This window comes from Penaeus monodon, chromosome 14 (assembly GCF_015228065.2).
Source record: "Penaeus monodon isolate SGIC_2016 chromosome 14, NSTDA_Pmon_1, whole genome shotgun sequence".
Taxonomy (NCBI): domain Eukaryota; kingdom Metazoa; phylum Arthropoda; class Malacostraca; order Decapoda; family Penaeidae; genus Penaeus; species Penaeus monodon.
In genome coordinates this window covers 44,119,704-44,139,521 of record NC_051399.1, presented here as the reverse complement: position 1 = coordinate 44,139,521, position 19,818 = coordinate 44,119,704, and positions in this window count along the sequence as shown.

The window sequence follows — 19,818 nt, the reverse complement described above, 5'->3', positions numbered from 1 at the left end:
TAGCAGGACCGGTGACCTCACCTCGCTCTCCCCATGCTTCCCCCAGCTGGAACGCTCACTACTTATACCGAGGATGACCTAGGCCTCAGGGAGTTCGTGACCAGCGCCCGACGCGGTAAGGCCGGCTTAGCCCCTTTCCCTCCGGACGAGCTGACCCGACACCGTGACCTGACACCGTGTGGTGCTTTTACCCTTTAGACAAATCGTAGCGTCGTCATAGCGTGTGTTCACCCCTTTACGTGTGTTTTGAGCCCTGTCAGCCATGCGTGCTAGAGTACGCATAGCCTTTTACAATCTGGTGTCAGGGTAGCGCTGCATCCTTCCGGCTCGCAGCATGAACGCAAACCTTCGGAGAAAATCCGCTCGACCGCTTCAAGACATGGCTAAGAAAAAAAAACAAAAACAGGTAAGTACACGTTTGGGCCCCCTTTTTCTTATTTCTTTTCCCTTTTTTTCTCCCATAAATGTGTTTAAGCTGTGTTGTTTTTTGTTGGGTTAAAAAAGTGCTAAATAACAGCAAATGGCACGTTCTCACACTATTCCCTTCACTTCAGATCACATATCCGTGTGATCGAGTATGTGGTCAACAACATGAAATATCGTTCGTTAGTTAGTAGTTAATAAATTTCTCTCATTTTTAGAGATTATGTTGTTTCATCTGCAACAAATTTAACACGTTCATGATTTATCTTATCACGAATACCATTTCATTTTATCTCGTTCCTCCCCTCACCCTGACCTGACCTCGCTTTCTCTTTCGCTCGTGGTCAGGGGAAATCGAGGGAAGGGTCAAGACAGGACAGCTTGGTTCCCTGTAATTTGGTTGTTGTTTTGTTGACGCCTTAAGGATTAACCATAGCATTGTTACACTGCTTTTTGGTGACATGTTCTATCGGTGCTAGAACGGAGTGTGTAACGCAATTTCATTAAAATTTATTAAATTGAATATAGCGTAGGATCTCCCCCGTATCATAGTGCACAGGATTGCTCGTGGTTATGTCAGTTAATTAATGTAGGACTAGGGTTTAAGCTAGGATCATTATTCACTTATTAATCACACCTCTCTCACCCTCTTGAAGTCGCTTGTTGTGTGATTCGTGACAATCTAAATATCTGTTAGGAAGGTCGCGAGCGCCCATGACAGATACGCAGAAAAGAGCAGGTTATTTTTAGATTTTCCTGGCTCGAGTCACTTCAGTCAGTGTATGGCATTTTGGGTATAGGATCCTCCCGTCGATGAAGTATAACATGCATAGCTAGACATGTACCTCGGCAGTTCAGATTTTCTGACCCCGAGAAGATTTGCTTGCTAAAAAGTTGGCAAATATTTTTTTTTCATGTTACCATTCATTCATGCCTACATTCTGTTGAATTCAGTGTGGTAGTTGAAATAATTTTATATAGCTAACATTGCTAATTTACTTCAGTTTTGTTCTAGTGAACGTTAATATTAGTGTTTGTGATTCATTTTCTGAGTGAGGTCACTCTCGCTTTCCCTCTCATTCACGCTAGCTGTCACTCATCCACGTAGGACAAAAGACACTGAAACCTTTTCATTAATAGGGTTGGTTGCTGTCTTAGTGCCGGCGTAAAGATTTATGATGTATCTCTTTAGCCCGCAATTTTGTCAGTCGTGACGAGTGACTCATACATGATGTACAAGTTACATTTATTTCTTCTCTGTGTAACGACAGTGGTTCAAGTAAATCCTTGCGGATTGCCATTGTCGTTTCCCTTATCTGCTCTCATATCTATCAGAGACTGTTGGTAGTTCAAGCCAGGTCCATGCAGATCGCTACCGACATCTCCCTTTCTTATTTTCTTCTTTATCTTTGTGAAATAAAACACAAAAAAAAAACAAAAAAAATTAAAAACCAACAAAAAAAACCGCAATTTTTATAAATAACCGCCTCACATCAAAAGGGTATGCTCATGTTTGGCACCATGGACCTCCCCACCACCCTTTCGCCACTAAACTCGATCTTACGCTTTTCTTTCCCTTGTACCATCGACACCCCAAAATCTTGATATTTGCGTTTGTTTGTCTTGGGTTTGCCTCTCCTTGTTTCCTTTCCCCACCCCTGTCACCCTTTTTTCTCAAACTTTTACTTCTCATTACTGACCAATAAACTTTAATTTCCCTTTTGTTCAAGATGCCCAAACACCGGGTCTTTACATTTTTTTTTCTCAGCACTTCTCCTTCATCTTCTCCTTCCAGCTAAACGCGTACTCGCTGTAAACCACTTTCAAACTTTTGATCTTTTTTTTTGTCTATCTCTTCAGCACCCAACCTCAAAACCCTATTTTGAAAGGGGGAAAAACTAATGAGTTCAATCCCTCTCTTTGCCCGTAGGTAATCTTTGGTCTTTCCAGATGTTATTGGAGCTTGGGGCGTTTTTGGCAGGTTTTCTTTTTTTTATCTCCGGTAAATATCAAGTATTAGAAAAAATAGCTCCAGAAAATAATTTTTCCATTTTCCACAATCACCCATTGTTTGTAATTTTCATCATTGTTCTTCCGTTATCTTTGAACTTTCATGACTTAGTTTTTTTAAAAATAAGAAAAAAGCCACCCTTTTTTCGTTTGCTTCTCTAATTTTATCTGTATTGTTGTATTCAGGATACTGCTGGCAATCAAAACTAAAATCATGGGCTCCCCAAAATTTGATTTTTTTGTATCCTCCAACATTACATTTCCCTTTAAAAATTCTCTAGAATCCCTCCTATTGTTTCAAAAATTATTTTAAAAGAGGTGCGGAGACAAAATGAAACCCTGTCGCACTCTTGGGTTTTACTTCAAACCCATTCTGTTAACCCCAAAAGTGTTTTTACAGCTGCTTGTTTTGGTCATACGGCCTTTTAGTTGGATAGGGTTTTTTGGAAAACTTCATATCTTTTATTTTATCAGAGGGATATCGTAACAGTATCAAAACTTTCACAAATCGATAAAAACCAGTATGGTTTTTTTTATGTTCTCTTTTTTTTTCTCTATGATAAATTTAAATTTTTAATCTGGTTTTGGTCCCTTTTTTCCGGGAAAAAAACCGCTTGTTCGCTGCAATTTCCCTCTTTTAAAATTAACTTCTTCTTCAGAAAATAATTTTAAACAAAATTTTCTGCTGGATTTATTAAGAAATGTCTTATTATTGTTGCTTGGAGTGCATCACCTTTTTTAGTTGGGGCAAAGATTGATTTACCAGTCTTCGGGGCCATTTTCTTTCATCCATTTTTTTGTACAGAGTTTGTAGAAGTTTTCAACATTTTCCCAGCATTTTTAAATTTAGTTCTGCTTTTATTTATCTATTCCGGGCTCTTGTTATTTTTACTTTTTATGGCTTTTAAATTCGGTAGCAGTGGGGATGGTTTTCTTCGTTGTCATTTAGTCTAATTAAGTTGTTGTTAATCTTTATTCTTTTTGTTTGGTTGAACATATTGATTTCCTTTCTTTGACTTCTTTTTCCCTCACATAAAACAATCCCTTTCAGTTTTGATAGTGTCCCTTGTAGGTTTAAATTTTGTGTGATTTTCGACCTTGTAAGTTCTTTAGTTTTCTTATTTAAGAAAAAGTTTTTTATTTTCCCGGCAATTTCTTTAAATATTTTTTTTTCTTGCCAATAATCTTTGAATTTTTGTATTTGTTTTTTGTAAAAACTTTTTCAATGGATTATTTATACCCTTTTTTTTTAATTCTTTTTTTTTTCAATTTCCTTGCGTTTTTTTAGATATCCCGGGGAATTTGTTTTTTTTTTTTGGGGGTAGTTTTTTTAAGCATGCCCGCAAGAGTTCTTTTTCCTTTTTCCCCCAACTCTTGGGGTTTATCATCTTCAATTGATTGAGATTTTAAATTTTTTTGACCCGAATTCGTAAATTTTTATCAAAATTTTTTTATCGGCTTTTGAGTGGTGTTGGACGCTCCTCTTTTTTGGCGTAGTTAGTAGTTGGTGTCACTGTTGCTCGGCACCCGGTCTTGTCTTGCATTTTTTTTGCAAATTTTCCCTTTTTTTTTCACACATGTAGTCAATTTGGTTTCGTGTTCTTTGTCTGTAAAACCACGTGCAAGTGTCTTGGGGGGGGTGTTGAACAATGTATTGGGGATAATAGATTATTTGTCTACAGAATCAATAAATCTTTACCTCTTTTATTTATATCTCCAAGCCGTTTTTCCCTTTGTGTCATTTTTTGATTATTTTTTCCTACTTTGGGGAGGTCCCCATGTTTTTTTACATCTCTGTTAGGGATTGTGTCTAAAATTCTTTGGGGGAAATTTAAAAATTTTCCATTTCTTCATCACTTGCAAAATTGGGTTGGGGCTAATTGTATAATACTAAAATTATGAGGTTTTGTTGTATTTTGACTTTTAAAAATACATCATTTATTGGGGTTTACCCAAAATTTTGCATTTGCAGTTTTTTTCGTGAGAATCATAGCAAATCCGGACATAATTTCTTCTTCTTTTCCAAAAAAAGAACTGTCTTTTTTCTTTTTTTGAAAAATTCCCTTACTTTTCAAATTTTCTCACGTTTTCCCATATGGAATGTGTATCATCCTTTTTTAAGACATATTAATTTACCCATCTTTTCATTTCCCTTCGTTCCACGTTCCGATTTTTTTTGTGTTTCTTAATTGGACTGTTTTCTTACTTCTTTGTCTTCCGTGCTGTTTTAAAATTTTCAGCCTGGTTGCCCCCTGACTAAGCGCCCCCCTTTATAAACCCCCGCAACGGGCATGTGGGATGAAGATCATTTTGTATTTAATCTTGGGGTAGAGGTTTGTCAGGAGAAAAGAAAAATTTTAGTGGTCCCCAGGGTCCCTCTCAACTCGCAGTCTCCAATAAATAGGGGGAACTTCTCTGCCGCTTAAAACGTTACACTGTAAAATGCCAGACAATTTTTGGTGAAACCAGTACAAAAACTGAAGGGTTTTCACCAGTTCCACTGCCCTGCTGCCGACAGTTTCACCGCAACCCTGGTATAGGGAGCTAATAGGGTTTTATCCTTTGTTAAAGGGGAACCCAGGGTGCAGTTGATTGTCTTACCCAGACAAAAAACCCCCTAGTGGTAGTTAAAACCCCCTCTTCACTTTTCCCTATCTTTTTCTCTTACGCTGGCCTTATGTGTTGATCTGGCTCCTCGAATTTATTGCAGTCGGGCCGACATAGCCGACACAAACCCAAACCCTAAAAAAACACCCCAAACACATAACACACACACAACAACCACACAACAACACACACACACATAACACACACACAAAACACACACACACACCACACCACAACACCCCACACCCACCCCCAAACACCAAACCACAACACACACACAAAAACACACACCACCAACCACACACCACACACCAAAACCCAACCACACACACAACAAAATTACACATACCACCCACGCATACACCACACACACACACACAACACACACACCCCACACACAAAACCCCCCACACACACACACAAAAATTTTTATATATATTTATATATATAATATATATATTTATATATTTTAAATTCACACACCAAACATACTTACAATCACGTCTCCTCTCTCCTTTTCCGTTTGACCTTGAATGCTAGCCCTAGCCACCTCGGTTTTCCCTCCCCCTAAACGAGAAATGAATTTCTAATTGTAAAAATTCTCTTATCCTTTAGTCATACGTATTTCTATATACCTCCAGTTTTTTTTTTTCTTTTTTTTGTCTACTGTTTGTCTTAATTGTCTTTTCCTCTTTTCATGTTCTGGTACATATTCATGTTTTTTTGCCTGGGGGTTGTTTTAGTTGTTGGTGTTGTTATTAGTATTATTAGTATTACTATTATTGTTGTTATTGTTTTTTATATCATTATTATTGTTGTTATTATTATTATTGTTGTTGTTTTTAATGTTATAGTTATTATTGGTTATATCATTATTATTATCTTTATTATGAACATTATCGTTATTGTTATTATTTTTTGTATTAGTATCATCATCGTTGTCATCATTATTGTCACTAATTGTAGTAGTGGTATTATCATTATTGTCATTATCATTATTGTTGTTTTTGGTGTTACTATTATTATTATTATCATTATTATTTTTATTATTGTTATTATTATTATTTAGCATTACTATCATTATTATTATCATCGTCATCATCATCATCATCATCATCATCATCATCATCATCATCATCATCATCATCATCATCATCATCATCACCATCATCATCATTATCATTAATATTATTATTTTTATTATTGTTGTTGTTGTTGTTGTTATAATTATCATCATCATTATCATTATCATTATTATAATTACTATTAATATTATTATTATCATCATTATCATATTAATAACACCATTTTAATAATCACCATTGTCGTTATCATCATTATTATTGCTCTCATTAATAATGTTGTTATAATAGTAATTATTACAATGATAATAGGAAGAATAAGAATTATGATCACTGCTGTCATTATTAATGCCTTAATTATTTTTACCATTATTTTCATTACCATTGTCATTATCATCATTATCCTTATTACCATTATTTTTATTAGTAGTAGTAGTAGCATCATCATTATTATTATCATTATTATCGTCATTATTGTTGTTGTCATTATTTTGATTATTATTGTTATTATGATTATTATTATTATTGATGTTGTTATTGTTGTGTTGTATCATTATTATTATTTTATTATTACTATTACTATTTTCGTTATTAATATCGTTATTATTATTACTACTATTGCTGTTATTATTATTAATAATTATTATTCCTAATATTATTATCTTAGCTTTTGTTATTGTTAAGGCTACCAATACTACTATTGTCGATATTGTGTGAGCGTGTGTGTGTGTGTGTGTATGTGTGTTGTGGTGTGTGTGTGTGTGATGTGTGTGTGTGTGTGTGTGTGGAGTGTGTGTGGTTGTGTTGGGTGTGTGTGTGTTTTGTGTGTGTGTGTTGTGTGTGTGTGTGTGTGTGTGTGTGTGTGTGTGTGTGTGTGTGTGCAACCACCTACAAATCACCCCGTGTATTTCTTCATCACGTATACATATCCTCTTTCATACATATATACAGTATAGTACGGTACATATTTCTTACAACAGTATATCTTCCCTCCAATTTTCGCTACACTACCTCGTTACTCACAGCATCCGTAATATGCATCGTAAATACACCAACACGCGTGAGAGCGAACCAGATTAAGAGGCAGTAATATGATGCCAGATTGGTCTTGTTTTCGAATAAAAAAGATATATAACCATGTTGAGGATAGTGTTTATTAGTGCGGATTTTGTACGAGATGGCAGATGGGTTTTGACATATTTTTCAAGAAGAAGAGAAAAAATACGAGTCTCTGGGATGTCTACGTCATATAATATATTCCAATGAGATGTGTGGCTTGTTTACATCTTCGAATAAACTTTTATGATTTATGTCACCTGAGGGAGTGATGATGTGTCTTCTCTGTATGTTTTTTTTTTTCTTTCTTTCTTTCTTGTTTTCATTCCTTCTTTCAGTCAGTTTGTTTTTACTCTATGCTGTTTGAACGTATTCTGTTGACAATACAATACAAGAGAGTATTGTGAAGATATTAATTTTCATTCATACCTTTTCTACATATAAGTTGTTTGTTATCATCTGTCTGCCTGTCTGTATCTGTCATACTATCTATCTATTTGTCTGACTGACTGATGATAGATCACTCACTCACTCACGTCTGTTACTTGTCTGCCTGTCTGTCTGTCCGTCCATCCGTCCGTCCGTCCGTCTTCTGTCTTTCCGTCCGTCTATATGCTGTGTCTTCCGTCCGTCTATATGTCTGTCTGTCTGTTTGTCTGTCTGTCTTTCCGTCCGTCTATCTGTCTGTTTGTCCATCTTTCTTTCTGTCTGTCCGACTATCTGTCTGTTTGTCAGTCTATCTGTTTGTATGTCTGTCCGTCTGCCTGTGCCTGTCTGTTTGTATGTCTTCCGTCGTCTATCTGTCTTTCGTCGTCCGACGGTCGTTTGTCTGTCTGTCTGTCTGTCTTTCCGTCCGTCTATCTGTCTGTCCGTCTATCTGTGTGTCTGGCTGGCTGGCTGTCCGTTTATCTGTCTGTCTGTCTGCCTGCCTGCCTGCCTGCCTGCCTGCCTGCCTGCCTGCCTGTCTGCCTGCCTGCCTGCCTGCCTGCCTGCCTGCCTGCCTGCCTGCCTGCCTGTCTGTGTGTCTGTTTATCTACCTCTCTATTCATCTATCCTTTGGCAACGAATTGGAAACCTGAACCAAGACAAAAAAAGGACATTTAAATAACCCCACCTCGAGTTAATGTGATGTTTTTCACTTCATTCATTATTTTTCTTCGCCAGAAACAAAGATCAAAGCCACCTGAGACGGAGATAGAATGCGTAGGGGGAAAAATGTATGAATGAGAATGAGTAACTTTACATACAAGAGAGACATAAGCGAGGCGTATTGATGTTAGATATCTTCCCCTTTGCAATTGAAAGCTATGCATGGGATTAGTGAAAAGAAGCATTTACCGAAGACCTACCGAAACAACAGCAAAGAACTGGGTTTCGGAAAAAAGAAAGAAAGAAAAAAGAAAAGAGAAAGAATTTAAAAATAATAATGATAAAATAGAATAAAAAGTAAATAAAATATTAAAAATAGAATTGAATAAATAATAAAAAAAAATAATAATGAAAAAAAATAATGAAATAAATGATGATAAAAATAATGACAAATAATAGATAAAAACCATATAAAAAAGATTAAATTCGAAACAGACAAAAGTCAGACACCGCAAACAACACACGGCGGAAAAGACGACACCGCGTTGGCAGCACTAGGAATTTCTCTCCAAGGTCAAAGTAATTATGGAAAAGTTCGTTGGTCATGTGACCTCCGAGCTCTTGAGTGGCGATTCGCGGTCTTGTTCGTACTCTTAATCCTGCTGGAGATCTAATATCAAATTGCTTTTCTCTGAGGGATGTTTCCATGGGTGAAATATTTGTGAAATGTCATCGTTGGTTAAAGTAGATGTGTTGTTACATATACATACGCATATACGTGTTTATATACATACATATATACATGCATACATACATACAAACATACATACATGCATACATACATACATACATACAACATACATATTCTTACATACATACAAACATACATACATGCATGCATGCATACATATCCGTACATACATACAAATATACATACATACAAACAGACAGACAGACAGACAGACAGACAGACAGACAGACAGACAGACAGACAGACAGACAGACAGACAGACAGACAGACAGACAGACAGACAGACAGATACACTATACAGACATCAAGACAGACAGACACGTCGAAATACCAAGGGCATATAACCAGGGGCGTTATGTCAGCTTTTCCTTGTGGTGGTGATGTTGGGGGGGGGGGGAGGATTGGCGAGCGAAGTAAGAGCAATTAGTTTCTGGGGTGCTGCGAGACCCCCCCCCCCCGGGAATTTTTGAAAAAATGAGCTATTCTAGAAGCATTTTTAGGCAACGACCAGAGCTATAAAAGTATAATTTGCGCAAAAAATCGTTGGAGTGTGGCCTTTGGGGGGTGAGGGGGCAACCCAGACCTAAAGAGGGGGCACTCAAAGTCGTAGGGGGGGGGGACTGTCCCCAGCCTATCCCATATGACGCCCTTAGGTATGATATTGCAATGAAATGCGTGCAAGATAAAAGCACTTGACATGAAATTCCTGACATGACGTAAGAATGAAAAAGTCCTCGGTTGATAAGATGAAAGAAATGTCATCAAATACGAAGAGCATGGAAAATGGCATCATTTCAGCTGTACCCTTTGAAGACAGGACAAAGAACACAGCTAGCCTTTGATACATATCTCATGGTCGACGATACATGCTTACCTACGTACACAGATATGGGTATCTGGGTGTGTTTGTGTGTTTGTGTGTGGGTGGGAGAGGTGAGGGTGAGAGGGAGAGGGAGAAGCAGAGGGAGGGGAGGGGGAGGGAGAGGGGGGGGGAAAGAGAGAGAGAGAGAGAGCGTGTGTTTGTGTGTGGGTGGGAGAGGTGAGGGCGAGAGGGAGAGGGAGAAAGAGAGAGAGGGAGAGAGAGAGAGCGTGTGTTTATTTGTATGTGTGTGTGTGTGTGTGTGTGTGTGTGTGTGTGTGTGTGTGTGTGTGTGTGTGTGTGTGTGTGTGTGTGTGTGTGTGTGTGTGTGTGTGTGTGTGTGTGTGTGTGTGTGTGTGTGTGTGTGTGCATGTGTGAGTGTGTACGTGTGTATGTATTTCTGCGTCCAAATGTTTATAAGTCAGTTTACAAGCAAACAAAGCCAAAGTCCACTTCCCAGCACATGATGAGTCAGAGCGAAATATCCCTACTATGCTGAAAGCCTTGGATCCCCAAAGGAAGGTGTGAGCAGAAGTCTGGGAAAGATGATGATTGCGAGTTTGTTTGTTTTTTTCTTCCTCTTTTTCTTCTTCTTCTCTTTGAAATTACTTCCTTTTATATTATCATTTCCTTTGCTTTTTTCCAATTTTCGCCTTTGCACTGCCTGTCGGTGGTGTACATTTTTGCCGCGTAACAACCAGAAACCCTGATTTCTCGCCCATCCGAAGCAAGAGTCTATATCCTTTTTTCACGATGGTTCAATATCCTTACAGCTGTGCAAAAACACTTCACTCTGTGCTACAAAGCCAGGGACTTATCTAATGTTCTGTACTGAAATCACATTAATTTGATGATCATATTCTTTATGGTTGTAATGCAATACTACATTTAATAGCGAAGTATTTGTGAAAGAAAGCTGTCGTATATTAAGTGGTAAGTCAGTTGGTTTCGGTGTAATATAACGATTTCGTAAATACAGAATGTAATTACTTACGGTGAGGTTAATACTGCGTATTCTATAATCCCTTCCCTATAGATCCCTTATAATTAACAGCGATTAGACTGATCCCACAGATATTGCAAATATAGGAATACTTCTTCGAGCCGCGGCAGCCGAGTGGTTAGAGCATAGGTTTCAAAGATTGTCAACGACAATCTGAGTTCGAGAATTCAAGCCACCAGCCTGCGCGTTGTTCCCATGGACAAGTAACTTCACCTCGATTGCCTACCGTCATGGGAGTCGACAATCCAGTGGAATGTCCCGTCCCGGTCCCAATTCAACCCCGATGAATGGGGAGTGTTGACGGCAGGAAGGGCATCCGATCGTAAAAACGTGCCAAACCGTAATGAAGATACGGATACAAAGAATCCGCACCGGCGACCTCGACTAGGGATTAAAGCCAGAAGAATAAGAAGGAATACTTCTTCGACCTCAGTATTTAGTGTTGTCCCATTAACGTTCTTTCTCGCTCTGTCATTAGCTTCTGTCCTTCGTTCCAAGTAAGCTCTTCTTTGGCACGTGTTATCAGGGGTTTCGTTCATTCCTGTGAGATTTCAGTTTTCTCCAGTGCATTAGTCTTTGTTCTGTTTGATATTTTTTATGGATTTTTTTTCTACCTCTTTCTTTTGTATCTCCTAACTTGTTTATCATTATATTTTGATAGCATATATGAATGGAATTGCGTGTCTATTAAGTTTATTAATTTTAGGTACATTGGATCATTAATTTACTACTTATGGCCAGTGCTAGCGCGAGTTCGACACACGCCTTTTCCAACGAGTTTACAAGTAGTTACAGTATTTGGTTATGAGTATATATAAGACGCACGGCCTTTTAGACGGATACCGATTTCAGTAAAGGGGGGGGGAAACGGCCCAACCTTCGCATAAAAGATTTAAATTAATTTTGGGGGATTTTTTAAAAATCTAGATAAGGTGAAAGTTTTGTCTCCCTGAGCAAAGTGATTACTTTACTTATTATTTTCTCATTGTCTGATAAGATATTTGATATTATAAATTCTTTATTTTTGATTTTGAGATAATTTATTAGTGGCTGTCTATGGGTTGAGTATATTGGGCATACTATTAACAGATGGTTTAATGTAAGGGTGGTGGTACACTGGGGGCACTGTGGAGGGAAAGTTCTCTCTATATAGGGAGTGAGGTGGGTGATTCTGGTGGCATTGACTCTGAGACGGGCCAAAACCACCTCCTCCCTTCTGACTTTCCTGTGGGCTGTATCCCACAGTTCTATTGTTGTTCTAATTTTATTGTTTATTTGTAGGTTGGTCATTTCACTTTGCTACGGGAGATGTATTTTTGCTTTTATAATAGACACAAAACACCTGAGATCAGTACATACTATGCAAAGGTTGACCCGGATAATTTGTCAGCCTGCTCATTGCCATGGATACCAGAGTAGTCTGGTACCCATATTAGCTTGATTGATTTGTTGGCACCATGTAGCTTACGAATGATATTACCCAGTAGTTCATTTTTGGTGATTTCTAATGATTTAATGGCTTAAGTGAACTTAATTAATCAGAAAAAATGACTACTTTATCGTGGGTCGTCGACAGTGCAAAATCTAAAGCTTTTTCAATGGCAAATAGTTCAGCAAGAAAGATCGATGTATGATTCGGCAGTCTGAACTTAAGTTCACATTCAGTCGACCATACACCCGCACCCACACACCCATCTGTCTTGGAGCCGTCGGTATATATATGAAAAAAAGGGAGATGTTTAATAAGGATCTCTCTAAACCTCTGGCGTACCTCCAGCTCCGGCACCATGGCCTTAGCTGATAGAAACCAGTTGGATGCAATTTGCCGAGAATTCTGCATTATTGCTAGAATGCCATAATGCACGATCATCAGCGTACAGTTAGTATTTAAGATTCCGTGGGGGAGCTGTTAAGATGTCATTTATCATACATAGAAATAATGTTGGCAACAAGACACTTCCTTGTTTGCCTGGACAAAAATGTCCGAAAAAGTGACATTGTCGGAAAAGAGTTTGACAGATAAGTTCTGTCAGAAATGAAATTTTGAATGAAACAAGGCAAGTTTCCACGTAATCCAAAACCATAAATTTTCTGAGTAGACCATATCACCATGTTGTGTCGTAGGCTTTTTCTAAATCTAAAAATGCTAAAATCATTTTTTTTTTTTTTTTTTTTTTTTTTTTTTTTTTTTTTTTGGCAATTGCCTCTTGAATATGAGAGTTTGGCGTCCCTTTCGGAAGACACACTGTCCGTCAACTAGCAAATTACTGGAATTTAAAAAATGAAATAGCCTACTGTTAACAATTCATTCCGTCACCTTGCATAAGCCATTTGTCAATGCAATTGGGCATTAGGAGTTGGCGGTTCTAGAATTTCCCTCTCCTTTCAATATGGGAATGATGTGGGCGAAGTGCCATGAGTTTGGAAAAGTGTGGCTTTTCCAAATTTCATTGTACACTTCTAGCAACTTAATCATGGTATCATGATTAAGATGCTTTATCATCTATTATCGAATGTTCCTCTACAGGCTTCTAGGGCTCAGACAAGCTCATCCATTGTTAGATCTTTATTGTAATCAAAGTCATCTCCTGCAAAGTGAATAGGTTGAAGCTCAGCCACATCCATGGTGGTCAGGAATGCGAGATGGTAATTTTCTGAGCTGCTTGTATACGAGAACTGCCTGGCGAGTGTATTAGCAATGTCTCTAGGTGAATCGAAATTGGTTCCCTCATGAATGATGTTTTTAATTTTGACAGAGGTTTTTTCTTATTTATTTTATTGTCTAATTGTTCTACTAGCCCTAGCTCATGCTTGTTTGTAATTGAAAGAGTTCTCATTGTTGATGTTATTTTTGAAAAGCCTGTAGGCTCTATTGCGTTGGCACTGCACCCTGTGGAAATCTGGTGTCCACCATGAAAGTCTATGCTCAATGCCATCTGTCGAAGTTTTAGGCATGGATATCATTGCTACATCTAAAATCTAATTCTGAATATTGTTTTCCTTATCATCAATGGTTTCTCCATCAAGTTCGAGCTTGACGCTCCTTGTGAAGGCGACCCAGTCTGCTCTTTTTACATTAAATTTAGGTGCTGAAGGCGTTCTTGGTGTGTCGCATGAATATTCAATAAAAATAGGAAGGTGATCGCTTCCCAATGAGTCGTCAATGGTGTGCCACAGGCACTTGGCTGCTATTGATGAAGAGACCAGTGATAGGTCAATAAAGCTCAAATTACCAGTATTATCGTCCACCCGCGTCGGACTACTCAGAAGGACCAGATCAGAATCACTGATCAACGTAACTACTTGCTCACCTTTACCACCCGCCCACTGGGAAACCCATAACGTATGATGAGCATTAAAATCACCTAAAATTATTTATTTTGTGGCAGACTATCCTGAAGAGCAAAAAGCTCATCATAAATTACCTCATTATCAGGTGGACAATAAACTGAACATGTAGTCAGATACGTGTTATTGATTTTTACTTTGCATGCGACAAACTCCAAAGTAGAATCAATTGCCACTTCAGTGAAAGGGAGGCTTTGGTGGATGTACATGGCAACTCCGCCTCCACCCCTACCCTCTCGATCCTTCCAACACAGATGGTAGTTCCTCAGCGAAATGACCTCGTCAGAGACGAGGTGTGTTAAGTGCGTTTCTTGGAGAACTATAATATCGGGAGCATAGGACGAGGCTAGTAATTTAAGGTCAATTACTTTAGTTCTAAGACTTCGACAGTTCCATTGTATAAAGGTTAATGCGAAGATTACGGGGTTTGGAAGTGCCTTGTCCACCAGATTTCATTTTCTTTTTATGGGAGGGAGGCGCCTCCTTGGGACCTCTCTCGGGATGGTTTGGAGACAGAAGCCTCCATGTCCTGCACCTCCTGGCGACGACTGGCAGATTGCGACCTGCTTCTCTTTTGAGAAACTGATCGAGAGCCAGGCGAAGTCCTCACAGGAGTCGGGGGGTGGGGAGGTGTGATCCGAACTGTGATTCGGTATCAGCCTCCTTAGGATGTTTATGCTGGGTTGATGCAGTCATTTTGATCGACCAATTGAGTCAGGTTATATACTTTATGTTTATTTCTTTACAGTTTTTTCAGTTCACAATTTCTTTATCTTTAGCTGCAAGCTGTTGACGACATTACTTGCACTAGAGGTGATGTTAGTTACTGCTGCAGCATAGGAAGTATCAGGTTTGTGTGTCAAACTCTCCACTTTCCTATTAGTTTCAATATAATTAACTTCATGTTTTCTCATATATCCTAATGTTTCAGTCTCCTTCAGTCTGCTGCACTCAGCAGAGCCCGACTGATGGGGACCTCCACAGTTAGCACATTTGGAAATTTGACTAGTACAGGTGATGGTGTCATGGGCTTCAGCACATTTACGGCAAATAAATTTATTAGAGTCTTTGTCATTGCATCTTAATGAGGTGTGTCCGAAGTTTTGGCATCCATTACAATACATTGGCTTTTGAATATAAGGTCTTACTTGAACACGTTCATATCCGATATTGACATATTCAGGGATTTTATTTAAAGCAAAGGTAAAAAAACAGTCCAGTTTTCGTTCACACATTCCCATCCTTCTTAGTCATACAATGAACGTCCACTACGTCTTGGTCCTTCATGCTCTCGAAAATTGCACTTTTTTCCATCGACCTCAAATCCTTACAGGTACTTGGGCCAATAGGGATAGGTACTTTAACTCTGAGATCATGAATTTGCGTCAACTTAAGTAAATCCTTAATCTGGGAGTTATATTGTACTTTAAAACAAGAAGGATTCCACCTCGCAATTTTTTGACAAAATCAAAATCGCCGTCCACTTGACCATCAAGGACCTTTTTGGGAATAAAGGGGTTCACGTTCAAAAGCGACTGATTTTCATTCACGCATTTTACATTCGCGAACCTTGCCTTCTCGGTAGGCATTTTGAAAAGAGGTCTTCTAGGATTGTTATTAGTACGGGTTCCATTGTTCGGGGTCGAATTGGTCGTAAAGTGGTCATGGGTCGCCCCTCCTCCTTGAGGAGGAGAAGTGGTATTCAGAGTAGCATCCATCCTGGGTATCGGACTAGGTCCGACCCCTTGGCCCAAAGCCATAGTCCTGAAGGGATCAAAAACAGCAATCCGTCCTCGCGTGTGTGTGTGTGTGTGTGTGTGTGTGTGTGTGTGTGTGTGTGTGTGTGTGTGTGTGTGTGTGTGTGTGTGTGTGTGTGTGTGTGTGTGTGTGTGTTTGTGTGTGTGTGTGTGTGTGTGTTTGTGTGTTTTGTGTGTGTGTGCATATTGCTAGCAACGTTAACGAACCACATACAATGGTCGTAATTCTTCAAGGTTAGCATGATTTTTTCTCTGAATTTTTCATGGCTTTCTGTATCGAAACAAATGATAAAAGCCGAAGCTTCCAGCAGACCAAAGCTCGTAATTCTGAAGCATTTGTTCAAAAGAGACAACAAGAATAATGAATGTTGCAAGAGGATTGTAAAGTATAAATATGATAAAAAAAAAGCAATAATGAAAGGAAATACAAAAGACAAGGAAAAGAGAATATCAGAAATAGAGAAAGAGAAAGAGAAAAGAAAACGAAGAAAGAAGGAAAACACGAACAAGAGAGACAGACTTTTGGGAAGTGAAGACAAAAAAAAAAAAATTAACTGCGAAAATAAAGATTTAATCATTACTGCAAATGAAATATGCTTAGAGGTTATTCCATTTCCAAAGAATTTCCAGATTTCCTACATGGTTCTTTGATTCTTAATTAAACAAGAAAATTAATAAAGGGTCAAAAATATATAGAATAGGAGGAAAAGTGTAGAGCAACACATATGTCAGTATAGCACTGGAAACACACACACACACACACACACACACACACACACACACACACACACACACACACACACACACACACACACACACACACACACACACACACACACACACGCACACACACACACACACACACACACACACACACATATGTGTGTGTGTGTGTGTGTGTGTGTGTGTGTGTGTGTGTGTGTGTGTGTGTGTATGTATGTATGTATATATATACATATGTCCTGGGTAAGACAATAAACTACACCCTGGGGTTCCCTTGAACAAGGATAGCACCCTATTAGCTCCCTATGCCAGGGTTGCGGTGAAGCTGTCGGCAGCAGGGCAGTGGATATCTGGTGAAAACACCTTCGGTTCTACCGATTACTGGTTTCACCAAACAATGTGTCTGGCGTATTGCAGTGTAAAAGTTTCAAAGCGGCAGAGATAGTTCCTCCTAGTTAGTTGGAGACTGCGAGTTGAGAAGGAGCCTGGGGGATTAAACTCAACTTTTATTTTCTCCTGACAAACCTCTACACCAATGATTAAATACAGAAATGATAATTTATACCACATCGACCGTGGGTTATCAAGAGGCACGTTGTTCAGTGGGCAACCAGGCTGACAATGTTAAACATGCATCTGGAAGACAAAGAAGACAAAGAAAACATGTCCAATTAAGAAACACATTAAAAATCGGAACGTGGAACGTAAGGAAAATGAAAGAAATGGGTAAATTGCATACTGTCTGTAACGAAATGGATAGCTTTTTTTTTTTTTTTTTTTTTTTTTTTTTTTAATGGTAGGTTTATGTTTGAGCCGCCGTTTGAGCATGATACTTAATTAAGAGTGCCGGTGTTACCTTTTTTAGGTAATCATTCTCTCTATTTATCCGGGCTTGGGACCAGCACTGACTTGGGCTGGCTTGCCCACCCAGTGGCTAGGTAGGCAATTGAGGTGAAGTTCCTTGCCCAAGGGAACAACGCGCCGGCCGGTGACCCGAACTGCAAATGCACTAATTTAGTATAGCCCTTTAAATGATCGCGTTATAAATTCAGAATACAAGCAAAACCTCATAATATGCACCAACAACCTTGCAAGTGATGAAAAAATGGAAATTTTTATAACACTCCAAGAAACTTTAGACACAATCCCTAACAGATATGTAAAAGTAATTGTGAGAGACCTCAATGACAAAGTAGGCAAAATTGACCTAAAAAATGACATCTGTGGAAAATTAGCCTTGGAGATATAAATGAAAGAGGTGAAGATTTTATTGAATTCTGTAGTACAAATAATCTAGTTATAGCCAACACATTGTTCCAACACCCAAGACACTTGTATACGTGGTTTTCACCACACAAAAGAACACACAACCAAACTGACTACATTGTGTTGAACCAGAAATGGAAAAGTTGTATAAAAAATGCCAAGACAAGATCTGGTGCCGACTGCAACAGTGACCACCAACTACACCAGCAGCAAAATTTTATTGAAAATTATTGCTGAAAGAATGAAGTTAAAGTTAAGAGAAGAAATTGCAGACGAACAAGCAGGATTTCGCCTTGGAAAAGGTACCAGAAACCAGATCCTAAATCTGAAATTGATCATAGAGAAAAACAGAGAACATCAGAAAGACCTAAACCTGTGTTTCATCGATTACTTGAAAGCTTTTGATACTGTTCATCACGATATCCTCTGGAATAACATGAACGATATGAAATTTCTAAAACACATCATCCAACTAATAAAAGCCATGTATGACCAACAACAAGCAGCTGTAAGAATGACTTATGGGTTAACAGAATGGTTCGAAGTCAACCAAGGAGTATGAGAAGGTTGCATTCTGTCTCTGCACCTTTTTAATATATATTCTGAAGCAATTGTGAGAGGTGCTTTAGAGAATTTTGAAGGAACTGTAGATGTTGGAGGATACAAAATATCAAATCTAAGATACGCCGATGATATAGTTTTAATTGCCAGCAGTATCATTGAACTACAACAACTACTAGATAAAGTTAGAGAAGAAAGCAAAAATACTGGTTTATTTCTTAATGCCAAGAAAACAAAGACCATTAAGATTCAAAGATAACCGGTAATGAACGATGATGAACATGTTACAATCAATGGAGTGGTTGCGGAAAATGTGAAAGAGTTCACTTATCTAGGAGCTGTTTTTACTAACACATTTGATGATTCACCAGAAATAAAAGAAGAATTACCATTGCCAAAAATGCCACAGTTGCTCTCAATAACATCTGGAAAGACCGAAGCATTACCTTACGGACAAAGCTGAGGTTATTGAATTCGTTAGTTTTCCCAATTGCATCATATGGTTCTGAGTGTTGGTGCTGAAGAAGATAGACAAGAAAAAGATCAATAGTTTTGAACTGTGGTGTTACAGACGAGTACTGCGTGTTAACTGGACTGAAAAGAAAACGAATGATAAAGACCGGCTGTTGGACATCTTGAACAAAAGGAAACTAAAGTTTATTGGTCATGTGATGAGAAGTGAAAGTATTGAGAAAAACTTGCTGACAGGGATGGTGATAGGAAACAGAGGAAGAGGCAAACCGAAGACGAGACTGAGCGACAACATCAAGAATATTTGCGGGCTGACGATGGTACAAGTGGAAAGAAAAGCGCAAGATCGAGATGAGTGGCGGAGGATGGTGGAGAGGTCCACGGCTGTTCAAACATGAGCATACCGTTATTGATGATGATATATATACATACATGTGTGTGTGTGTGTGTGCATATATGTATATATATATACAAATATATATACAGAACATGTGTGTGTGTGTATATATATGTATATATACTTATACATGAGTGTGTGTGTGTGTGTATGTGTGTGTGTGTGTGTGTGTGTGTGTGTGTGTGTGTGTGTGTGTGTGTGTGTGTGTGTGTGTGTGTGTGTGTGTGTACATATGCATCTATGTGTATCTGCGTGGCGTGTGTGTCTGCACATGTATATATGCGTATGTGTGTGTGTATCTCTGTGTCTGAGTGCCCTGCATAAGCACACACATATCCCCGCCAGCTTCTCCCTCACTGCAGCACATTCCTCGCGAGTAACCATCGCGGGAAGGCTTCCAGTCCAAAGAGCAAAG